Raw genomic sequence first — 12,990 nt, forward strand, 5'->3', positions numbered from 1 at the left:
GTTCTGTCTGTCTGTCATTCAATGTTATATGAGTTAAATATCTATTATAGTACTGTGTTCTGTCTGTCTGTCATTCAATGTTATATGAGTTAAATATCTATCATAGTACTGTGTTCTATCTGTCTGTCATTCAATGTTATATGAGTTAAATATCTATCATAGTCCTGTGTTCTGTCTGTCTGTCATTCAATGTTATATGAGTTAAATATCTATCATAGTACTGTGTTCTGTCTGTCTGCCATTCAATGTTATATGAGTTAAATATCTATCATAGTACTGTGTTCTATCTGTCTGTCATTCAATGTTATATGAGTTAAATATCTATCATAGTACTGTGTTCTGTCTATCTGTCATTCAATGTTATATGAGTTAAATATCTATCATAGTACTGTGTTCTATCTTTCTGTCATTCAATGTTATATGAGTTAAATATCTATCATAGTACTGTGTTCTATCTGTCTGTCATTCAATGTTATATGAGTTAAATATCTATCATAGTACTGTGTTCTATCTGTCTGTCATTCAATGTTATATGAGTTAAATATCTATCATAGTACTGTGTTCTGTCTGTCTGTCATTCAATGTTATATGAGTTAAATATCTATCATAGTACTGTGTTCTATCTGTCTGTCATTCAATGTTATATGAGTTAAATATCTATCATAGTACTGTGTTCTGTCTGTCTGTCATTCAATGTTATATGAGTTAAATATCTATCATAGTACTGTGTTCTATCTGTCTGTCATTCAATGTTATATGAGTTAAATATCTATCATAGTACTGTGTTCTGTCTTTCTGTCATTCAATGTTATATGAGTTAAATATCTATCATAGTACTGTGTTCTGTCTGTCTGTCATTCAATGTTATATGAGTTAAATATCTATCATAGTACTGTGTTCTGTCTGTCTGTCATTCAGTGTTATATGAGTTAAATATCTATCATAGTACTGTGTTCTGTCTGTCTGTCATTCAATGTTATATGAGTTAAATATCTATCATAGTACTGTGTTCTGTCTGTCTGTCATTCAATGTTATATGAGTTAAATATCTATCATAGTACTGTGTTCTGTCTGTCATTCAATGTTATATGAGTTAAATATCTATCATAGTACTGTGTTCTGTCTGTCTGTCATTCAATGTTATATGAGTTAAATATCTATCATAGTACTGTGTTCTGTCTGTTGCCATTCAATGTTATATGAGTTAAATATCTATCATAGTACTGTGTTCTATCTGTTGCCATTCAATGTAGTTAAATATCTATCATAGTACTGTGTTCTGTCTGTCTGCCATTCAATGTTATATGAGTTAAATATCTATCATAGTACTGTGTTCTGTCTGTCTGCCATTCAATGTTATATGAGTTAAATATCTATCATAGTACTGTGTTCTGTCTGTCTGTCATTCAATGTTATATGAGTTAAATATCTATTATAGTACTGTGTTCTGTCTGTCTGTCATTCAATGTTATATGAGTTAAATATCTATCATAGTACTGTGTTCTATCTGTCTGTCATTCAATGTTATATGAGTTAAATATCTATCATAGTCCTGTGTTCTGTCTGTCTGTCATTCAATGTTATATGAGTTAAATATCTATCATAGTACTGTGTTCTGTCTGTCTGCCATTCAATGTTATATGAGTTAAATATCTATCATAGTACTGTGTTCTATCTGTCTGTCATTCAATGTTATATGAGTTAAATATCTATCATAGTACTGTGTTCTGTCTATCTGTCATTCAATGTTATATGAGTTAAATATCTATCATAGTACTGTGTTCTATCTTTCTGTCATTCAATGTTATATGAGTTAAATATCTATCATAGTACTGTGTTCTATCTGTCTGTCATTCAATGTTATATGAGTTAAATATCTATCATAGTACTGTGTTCTATCTGTCTGTCATTCAATGTTATATGAGTTAAATATCTATCATAGTACTGTGTTCTGTCTGTCTGTCATTCAATGTTATATGAGTTAAATATCTATCATAGTACTGTGTTCTATCTGTCTGTCATTCAATGTTATATGAGTTAAATATCTATCATAGTACTGTGTTCTGTCTGTCTGTCATTCAATGTTATATGAGTTAAATATCTATCATAGTACTGTGTTCTATCTGTCTGTCATTCAATGTTATATGAGTTAAATATCTATCATAGTACTGTGTTCTGTCTTTCTGTCATTCAATGTTATATGAGTTAAATATCTATCATAGTACTGTGTTCTGTCTGTCTGTCATTCAATGTTATATGAGTTAAATATCTATCATAGTACTGTGTTCTGTCTGTCTGTCATTCAGTGTTATATGAGTTAAATATCTATCATAGTACTGTGTTCTGTCTGTCTGTCATTCAATGTTATATGAGTTAAATATCTATCATAGTACTGTGTTCTGTCTGTCTGTCATTCAATGTTATATGAGTTAAATATCTATCATAGTACTGTGTTCTGTCTGTCATTCAATGTTATATGAGTTAAATATCTATCATAGTACTGTGTTCTGTCTGTCTGTCATTCAATGTTATATGAGTTAAATATCTATCATAGTACTGTGTTCTGTCTGTCTGTCATTCAATGTTATATGAGTTAAATATCTATCATAGTACTGTGTTCTGTCTGTCTGTCATTCAATGTTATATGAGTTAAATATCTATCATAGTACTGTGTTCTGTCTGTCTGCCATTCAATGTTATATGAGTTAAATATCTATCATAGTACTGTGTTCTGTCTGTCTGTCATTCAATGTTATATGAGTTAAATATCTATCATAGTACTGTGTTCTGTCTGTCTGCCATTCAATGTTATATGAGTTAAATATCTATCATAGTACTGTGTTCTGTCTGTCTATCATTCAATGTTATATGAGTTAAATATCTATCATAGTACTGTGTTCTGTCTGTCTGTCATTCAATGTTATATGAGTTAAATATCTATCATAGTACTGTGTTCTGTCTGTCTGCCATTCAATGTTATATGAGTTAAATATCTATCATAGTACTGTGTTCTGTCTGTCTGTCATTCAATGTTATATGAGTTAAATATCTATCATAGTACTGTGTTCTGTCTGTCTGTCATTCAATGGTATATGAGTTAAAGAGAAGGATCTCAATGACACCTGCTTGCTCTCCTACAGTGCGGACGTATCGCTGCTTGCTCCCGCTTAGGCTCGCTTGTGCTTACATTCTTCTGCTGATACTGATGTTTTATTTTTTCTCTGAGAAACTACAAATGGATCTTGGATACTTATAAAACTCCGGGATTGTTTTGCTGTACTGCAATATACTATTTTTTGCCACTTGGTGACTGGATACGTAGCATCTAGCTAACTAGCAAGATGGCCGGACCAACCATTTCTACAAGGGTTTATCAGAAACTGCTTCAGAGGATTGCAGTACTGGAAACGGAATTATTCCAATTAAAACAAACCCAAAGACTGGATAAACCACTCGCCTGGAATTCCCTTGGTGCAAAGCCAAAGATGAAAGAACGGACGACGGGCAGGACACCCTCCCAAAGCCCTCTTATCACCGACGAATGGCCGGAATTACCCCGGCACAGCGCTGCTTCGACCCCCCTTCATAAATGGGCAACTGCCAAGGGGAAAAACACTGCTAAAAAGTCAAACGCAGTCCAATCTCCACACACACCGAGTGTGCAGCTGGCAAACAGATTCACGCCACTGGCCGAGGATGACAGGGGTAGCATCTCCCCAAGCTGGCTAACAGAACAGCTACTAGAAGCCCCCCGAAGTCCCCCTGTTGACAGAGAGAACGTCCCACCCAGCAGGGTAAGAACCACCTCAGTGATTGATCCTGACATTTTGATTGTGGGCGATGCTGCTTTAAAAGGTGTCAAAAGCATAAGAAAGAAGAAGGCAAAAGTTATGTGTTTTCCCAAAGACACAGTCTCTGACATGAAAGACAGAATTCTGGATCTTGTCAACAAACACCAAACGGTGAAAACCCTGATTCTACATACTGGCACATATGACACAGAAGAAAAACAGTCAGAAATCTTAAAGGAGAATTTCAGGGCTCTATTCAACACATTGAGCTTCCTGAACAGTGACATAGAGCTTTGGATCAGCGGTCCCCTACCGCCTATGAGAGGCACAGACGAGAATTTCAGCAGACTGTTCTCTCTGAGCAAATGGCTTTTAGCTGCATGCACCGACAAAAATGTGCATTTTATTGACAACTTCAGTTTTTTCTTCGACAGAAGACACCTATTTGCTGATGAACGGCAATTAAATAAGCTAGGAGCAAAGATATTTTTGCAGAATGTTCTCCATGCTCTGGCCTTGGCCAGAACACAGCAATCCAAAACAACAGATTGTGATGAACAACTCTTATCTGCAACCCACGAAGAATCCATAACAAGAGATAGTGTTATGGTTACTGAACTGCCCCCCTCGGCCGAGGGGGGAACGGCCTTGGTCCCTGCCCTCCCTGACGAGCATGACAGTATGGTTACTGAACTGCCCCCCTCGGCCGAGGGGGGAACGGCCTTGGTGAACGGAGGAGCTACCGTTGTCCCTGCCCTCCCTGACGAGGAACTGAATATGGACAACATCTCCGCTGAAGAGTGGAGTAGACGAATGAATGCAGAGTTGGAGTCACTCAGGGAAATGTTCGAAGAGGACAGTAATGAAGAAGAGTTTTGTGGATTCCCTGCTTCAGCCGTGGCTGGCCCGAACAGTGAGCAAAGTGAACTGGCAACTGACAACGGAGAGTTGACAGAGGAAGAGGAGGGGGCGGGTACAACCGCCCCATCACCCCAATCCTCCTCTTTCTCACTATCTCCAATGCCTCTTCTAGAATTCACGAATGGAATGAATGAACTCATTAACACTGCGTTAAAAATGACCCCGGCCAGACACACGGTCAATGGCCCGGCGGCACAACCACCACAGGACAAACGCCCGGCACCACAACCACCATCCCTGAAAACGCCTGAAATTGCCCCGGCCGTGCCCCAGAAATCTGTGGCCTGGGTGTTTTCGCCCCCACCCATCCCTCCACGACCACAACGACTGAAGACCCAGGCCTCCCAGCTGGACAATACGTTTAGCCGTTGATGTCAGCTGGGTCCATTATACCCAGCAACTAACGTATCTGGACCTGATGCTCCTTCAAGCGCTTTTATTAAGCAGGCTCACAACATTTCTACTGTAATTTCAAATAGAGAGTCCAGGATAAGCAGTGGCTCTGCTAATTTAGCTAACTTAACTTACATTCCCTGTAGGGGCTATAGTACAGTAAAATGTCATAAAATAAACCTGGCACTTTTTAACATCAGGTCACTTTTAAACAAGTCCTCCTCTGTAAATGATATAATCTGTGAAGAGAAATTAGATATAATCTTTTTAACAGAGACATGGCTGGGCAACGATGGAGCTTTTGCACTTGGTGTCGCCTGCCCACCAAACTATCACTTTATTCAATCAGTGCGCGAAGGAAAAAGAGGCGGAGGCTTGGCATACATTTTCTCTGACATTTTTAAATTCAAGTGCCTGTCCTTTGGAAGTTTTTCATCCTTTGAATATCAAGCTAACTTATTTGAGAGTCAATCCTCTGTTCTAATGATTACGATATATCGCCCACCAAAATGTAGCAAAGCCTTATTTCTTACAGAAATATCTGAACTTCTATCTATCTGTTCCACGGACTATGAGAGAACCCTTATTGCTGGTGATACTAACTTGCATGTGGACACTGTTACTGATCTTACAGCTATGAGTTTCTTACAGTTACTGCATTCCCTTGATTTTGATCAGCATGTTACCGGGCCAACCCACAATCAAGGCCACACCCTTGATCTTGTGATCTCTAAAGGGCTAAATATTTCTATGGACAGGATTATCGCTAAGCCTGATTTATCAGACCACTATTTACTGTGTTTTAATATGACTGTCTCTGATCTAGAAAAAAACAATAGAGAATATACTATAAAAAAGAGATTTTTCGGTTCCTCGGCAGCAGAAGAGTTTGCCAGCCTTCTTGCGTGTGCACCCCGCCTTCCGGATATTCCCTCAGTAAATGATATGGTTCAACGTTTTAATCTTAAATTGGAGTCAGCTCTGGATATAGTGGCTCCTATGAAAACTAAAAAGAAATATAATTCCAAAGTAACACCCTGGATAAACGATCATATACGTTCACTCAAAAAACAATGCCGCAGAGCAGAGCGAGCTTGGAGAAAAAATAAATTAACAATCCACCTACAGATATTTAAGGCGTCAACAGCCACCTATAATAAAACCATGCGTCTGGCTAGGCAGGCCTATTTTTCCGGAATTATTAATGAGAATAAGAACAATGCTAGGGTCTTATTCTCTACCATTGAACGCCTTTTAAACCCCCCCCAGTCCTACAAGCAGTCACTCCCTGCCTCTAAAGCAAAGTGTAATGAGTTTGCATCCTTCTTTGACAACAAAATTGTTAACATTCGAGCTGGTATTACGAATAATACTGTCACAAATGCAAATGCGGTTAATGGTGCCATGTGTAAAAGCATCGATAAATCTAGGGGGAGCCTAGTATCATTTTGTGCAATTGATGAAGAGGAACTTCGTAAAACCATATCGCAAATGACATCGTCTTCTTGCTCGCTGGATGCAATACCCACGCCGTTTCTTAAAGAGGTTGTAGACTGTGTTATTGAAGATATCCTAAAAATAGTAAACAGCTCTATACAATCAGGTGTCTTTCCAGACTCACTGAAAACGGCTGTAGTTAAACCCTTACTCAAAAAACGCAACCTTGACCCGTCCGTGCTGGATAATTATCGACCCATCTCTAATTTGCCTTTTCTGGGCAAGGTCCTTGAAAAAATTATCTTTCATCAATTGGATGTGTTTCTGCAGAACAATAAGGTGCACAACAAATTCCAATCCGGCTTCAGGAAAGGACACAGCACAGAAACTGCACTTTTAAAAGTTATTAATGATCTTAGGGTGGCTGCTGATAACAAAGATGTGTCCGTTCTCCTACTGCTGGACCAATCGGCGGCTTTTGACACAATTGACCATACAATTCTAATACAACGTCTCGAACATTGGGTAGGACTGTCAGGTACAGCTCTGTCCTGGTTTTGCTCTTATCTGACAGGCAGAAGCTACTCTGTTAATCTAGCTGACTTCGAGTCAAACAAACACAACATCTGCTCTGGTATTCCACAGGGCTCGATTCTTGGTCCTTTATTATTCTCCCTCTATATACTGCCGCTGGGAGAACTTATTTCCGCTCACGGTGTGAATTTCCATTTCTATGCTGATGACACCCAGTTGTACCTTTCGGTGGCTACGGACGACCCCTGTGCTCTAGACCCATTGCTGACGTGCGTGTCCAGCATAAAATGCTGGATGAGTGAGAACTTTCTCAAGCTAAATGAGGACAAGACAGAAGTTCTCATAATAGGTTCTACTGCCCAGAGAGAATCAATAATAAATAGACTTGGTAACCTGGCTAAAGAAAATAACACCTCTGTTAAGAACCTGGGGGTGATCATTGATGCTGAATTAAATTTTAATACACACATTAATCATGTCACGAAGATTGCCTTCTTTCACCTTAGAAATATTGCGCGAATTAGAGCCTATCTGTCGCTGAACGATGCAAAAACGCTGATCCACGCTTTTGTTTTCTCTCGGCTTGATTACTGCAACGCACTTCTCTCTGGTCTGCCAAAGAAAACAACTGACAGATTACAACTTGTTCAAAATGCAGCAGCCAGAGTTTTAACAAAAACTAAGATAAGAGAACATATTACTCCAGTTTTAGCGTCGCTACACTGGCTCCCGGTTGTTTTTAGGATTGATTTTAAAATTCTTTTACTTGTTTATAAAGCTCTAAATGGTCTGGCACCTTCGTACCTCTATAACTGCCTGCATAGATATGTTCCAACCCGCCCACTCAGGTCCTCTAGTGCAGACCTACTTGAGGTGCCAACAATGACATATAAAAAATATGGTGAGGCAGCTTTCTGCTTCTATGGACCGACAGCTTGGAATAAACTACCACTACACCTAAGACAGGCAGCCTCGGTGGATAGCTTTAAAGCACAGCTCAAGACCTATTTCTTTACTCTTGCTTTTAGCTAAATTTTTTAATCCCTATGCTGCTATTGACGTCCGCACGGCTCTGAAATTGTTCTTCAATGTTCTATGCTTTTATTTTTTCTTGCTTTATTGTAATCACTTTACTTATCTCTTTTTTATGTATTTTTTATTTCTATTTTACTTTTTCTCTGTTAAGCACGTGTGCTTCATTTTATGCTCTGTAAAGCACTTTGAGCTGCATTTCATGTCATGAAAGGTGCTATACAAATAAAGTTTTATTATTATTATTATTAATGTAAACAAGCCTTGGCTTACCTGAGTTTTCCTTTTAGTTGACCCTGTACCAGTGAACTGTACTGTGATGAAACTGTACCTTTACTTCTACTTGAACTTGAACTTCTAATAAATACTCTAATAAATACTCTAATAAATACTCCTATAAAAAGGCACATAGAGAAAGGTGTTTGGAATACTGTTGTTGTTGTTGTTGTTGTTGTTGTTCTTCTTCTTCTATCGGGTTTTGTGGCGGTTGGCAAACCATTCAAGGTGCATTACCGCCACCAACTTGACTGGTGGAGCTTTCCACAATATTTCTTCTTCATATTTTAAATGTAAAATAAATCCACCCGTGTACACGCCACAGTCTTCCCGTTCCCCGTTTTATCTCGTTGTCGGGTGGAAACCTTGTATGTCCAAAACGGTTTGGTTTGTATGTATCATTTTAAAAATGATTTAAACTAGTGAAAACAGCCGATCTACAAGCACACAACGCCTCGCACCGCGATGCGTTGTGTGCTTGTAGATCTGCTGTTTTCACTACTTTTGTGCGACAGCCTTGTTTGATGAAGCAGGGCTTTGCAACTTGGAGATACGAGGTTTCTGCCCGACAGTGGCGATTTACTTTGTTGGCCGCCCAGTCCCAAAAATGGAACGAAGGCCGACATTTTATTTTTCATTTTTTCCTAATGGCCGGCCTGGACCGGCCGGGAATGAACCGGACGTTCGGGAGTTGTCCCGCTTTTCCCAATGGCCAGCACGTCCCTGTTCAACACTAATGTCCACAATACCCAAAAACCTTGTAGCTGCATCCAGGATCATGTTAATTCTCTCTGATAAACCTTGTTGCTGCATCCAGGATCATGTTAATTCTCTCTGATAAACCTTGTTGCTGCATCCAGGATCATGTTAATTCTCTCTGATAAACCTTGTTGCTGCATCCAGGATCATGTTAATTCTCTCTGATAAACCTTGTAGCTGCATCCAGGATCATGTTAATTCTCTCTGATAAACCTTGTAGCTGCATCCAGGATCATGTTAATTCTCTCTGATAAACCTTGTAGCTGCATCCAGGATCATGTTAATTCTCTCTGATAAACCTTGTTGCTGCATCCAGGATCATGTTAATTCTCTCTGATAAACCTTATAGCTGCATCCAGGATCATGTTAATTCTCTCTGATTTACTCTGTATTTCTACAGCACAGTTAATCACCATGGCTATGGACGCCAAGAATCGCTTTTTGTCCAGACATATATTTTGGTCAGTATTGTTTGCTTTTTCCTCTGGTTTGCTTTCTCCTGTCACATTTCCATTCCTCTCCAGACTCTTCACTGCTTCCGCATACGACATTCCGTTTTCTTTCCTGATGGTTTCATTCACAGTTGCTACATTTGGCCAGTGCTTGCTTTACTTCAGACTGCCTTTCCCTACATTCAGTATTCCCACATCTCCCGCTTCTCTTCTGCAAACCGCAGCCACATGACCGTTCTGCAAACCACAGCCACATGACCCCGTTCTACAAACCGCAACCACATGACCGTTCTACAAACCACAGCCACATGACCGTTCTGCAAACCACAGCCACATGCCCCCGTTCTGCAAACCACAGCCACATGACCGTTCTACAAACCACAGCCACATGCCCCCGTTCTACAAACCACAGCCACATGACCGTTCTACAAACCACAGCCACATGCCCCCGTTCTGCAAACCACAGCCACATGACCGTTCTACAAACCACAGCCACATGACCGTTCTACAAACCACAGCCACATGACCGTTCTGCAAACCACAGCCACATGACCGTTCTACAAACCACAGCCACATGACCGTTCTACAAACCACAACCACATGACCGTTCTACAAACCACAGCCACATGACCGTTCTACAAACCACAGCCACATGACCGTTCTACAAACCACAGCCACATGACCGTTCTACAAACCACAGCCACATGACCGTTCTACAAACCACAGCCACATGACCGTTCTACAAACCACAGCCACATGACCGTTCTACAAACCACAGCCACATGACCGTTCTACAAACCACAGCCACATGCCCGTTCTGCAAACCACAGCCACATGACCCCGTTCTGCAAACCACAGCCACATGCCCGTACTCCTGGCAACAGAAGCACCTGAGTGGAGCTTCCTCATAAGGCCTTACTCTATAAGACACGTAGTCAATGTAAACCACAGATTTGCTCTGCTCCTTCTTTCCTTCTCTGTACCGTGTCATGCGTCTAGCCTCATAAGCTTCCTCAACATTATCCAAAATGATCACTCCTTTCCTCCTTTGCGTTCCTTCCAGTTTGGACCAAACAATCTTGCTCCCGTCGTACTCTTGGATCTTAGCCATCTTATTCCTCTGTTCTTTTGATCTAAATTCGACTATTACCGTCCCACTCACTTGTCACTCTGACATTCCTGATTTTCCCCACTTGTCCAGAAATAAAGCTCCCTATCGCATGTGCATCGCTAAATATGCTGTTCGTTTTTGTCACTGATCTCACTCCTACCACGTATCTTTCACTTTCTAAGCTAGGCGGGGTGTCAGATGTCCTCTTTCTTTATCCTCAGCATTTTGAACTCCTCCGACTCTGACTGCTCCGACGCCATCCCGCTGAATACTGTTGTTGAGCAGTGGCAACTGAGTTCATGCTGCATGAACTCAATGCTGCCACCATCTGGCAGAGTCAGGTTAATACATGGTGTCTCACTGCTAGGACAACTGTCCACTAGAGGGCGCAAAAACACAACCAACGGTTCAGTTCTGATATAAACAGAACATGACAGATTTCATTGGTACAGACTATCATCAGTAACAGAACATTTCATTGGCTCATTCATAGCCTATCATCAGTGACAGAACATTTCATTGGTTCATTCATAGCCTATCATCAGTGACAGAACATTTCATTGGTTCATTCATAGCCTATCATCAGTAACAGAACATTTCATTGGTTCATTCATAGACTCGTTTGACAGCTCTAAGATCAGTGTTGTGTCCCCTCTACAATAAATCTCTCTGCTGAAAATAGCCGATCTGCAAGCTCACAGTGCATTCAGTGTGATGTGGTCCACACGCACGCACGCACGCACGCACGCACGCACGCACGCACGCACGCACGCACGCACACACACACACACACACACACACACACGTGTGTGTGTGTGTGTGTGTGTGTGTGTGTGTGTGTGTGTGTGTGCTATAGATAGCTTTTATGTAAGGCTGGGACTTTAACTGATTAATTGTGATTAATTAATTACAGAAAATTAACGCTATTAAAAAAATTAACGCATTTTAATCGCACTTAGTTTTTGCACCACAGAACCTTCAGTTTCGGGCATACCGATCATAGTGATCCACCAACCAAGAAGAGACAACAAATGCAAAGGGAGAAGTAGCCGATCAGAGCGCTTTGCTTGGCCCAGTGGATGCGAAATTTAGATTTAAAAAACTCACTTGTTGATTCACTCATATAACAAAATGTGTTTTACTTGAAAAAAAAAATGCTTCTCAGGTCAAATATCGATGTGCGATTAATTAATCACAGAGCCTGTAATTAATTAGATTCAAGATTTTAATCGCATCCCAGCCCTACTTTTATGTCATATCTATATAGATATCAATTAACTAAAGACACCTGCTATTTCTGCTATATCAGCCACAGGAGGGCGCTGTTATCCACCTCTGTAATGCAGAATGCAACTGCTCAGCAGATGCATTCTATAGTGTTAAATACATGTATAATAAAACAGACAGTATGTGTATTCTATAGTGATAAATACATTATAATAAAACAGACAGTATGTACCTAGCCCAACCCTACCCTCCCCTGCCCCTTCTTTGTATACTGTTTGTTTAGACTTACTGTTTTCTTTTTCTTTACATATCTACTGCATAGTACTGTGTTCTATTCGTCTGTCATTCAATGTTATATGAGATACTTTAATGGTTTCCTGTGGAAATAAGCTTAGTCTTTGGATCTGGATCTCCTTTTAGTAGACCTTGTACCAGTGAACTGTACCGTCATGTACCTTTTATATGCAAACTTCTAATAAAGTCTTCAATCAAAATGTGTATTCTATAGTGTTAAATACATTTGTAACATTCCAACAGTTTTATGTACATAATGTACATACTGTAGTTTTACAGATCACTGAATGAATGTTCACAGGCAACACAGCACAGATCAAACATTATGGTCTGTTCAATAATGTTCAATTAATGTTCAATTAATGTTCAATGTTCAATTAATGTTCAATTAATGTTCAGTGATGATGATGATGATGATGATAATCCACTTTAAAGACAATATTCAAGGCAAAGCTAGTTTATTTTGATCACAGAACATTTCAACAAGACAATTCAATGTGTTTTACACAAAACATCAAGCACATTATTTTGTCATTGTGACACTAGTAAGACAAGAACATGAGACTGACACAATGTGTCCATATATGGGCATTCCCAGATATGGGCTTAATATTGATGACATCAGGGATCTCCATATATGGGCATGAAAGGGACAAGGACTGCCATATATGGAGCGTGACATGAGGTGTGACTGACTGACATGCAGAGGTTTTGATCCTAACTGCTCCCTACGGTCACATTTATGATGTGACGAGAAAACGCA

At 39.8% G+C, this 12,990-nt stretch overlaps 1 protein-coding gene across 1 annotated transcript in view; it reads left to right on the forward strand.

Annotated features, from left to right (window-relative positions):
* The window catches only part of LOC308284253 (properdin-like), a 32,716-nt gene extending 32,216 nt beyond the window's left edge, over positions 1-500 (forward strand). Inside the window, exon 12 of the mRNA XM_080724823.1 lies at positions 1-500. This exon is cut by the window's left edge and continues 3,267 nt beyond it. The gene's annotated coding sequence lies outside the window, so the exon portion shown is untranslated.
* The last annotated feature ends 12,490 nt before the right edge of the window (positions 501-12,990 follow it).

Source organism: Nannobrachium achirus (genome assembly GCF_963921795.1).
Source record: "Nannobrachium achirus genome assembly, chromosome: 4".
Taxonomy (NCBI): Eukaryota; Metazoa; Chordata; class Actinopteri; order Myctophiformes; family Myctophidae; genus Nannobrachium; species Nannobrachium achirus.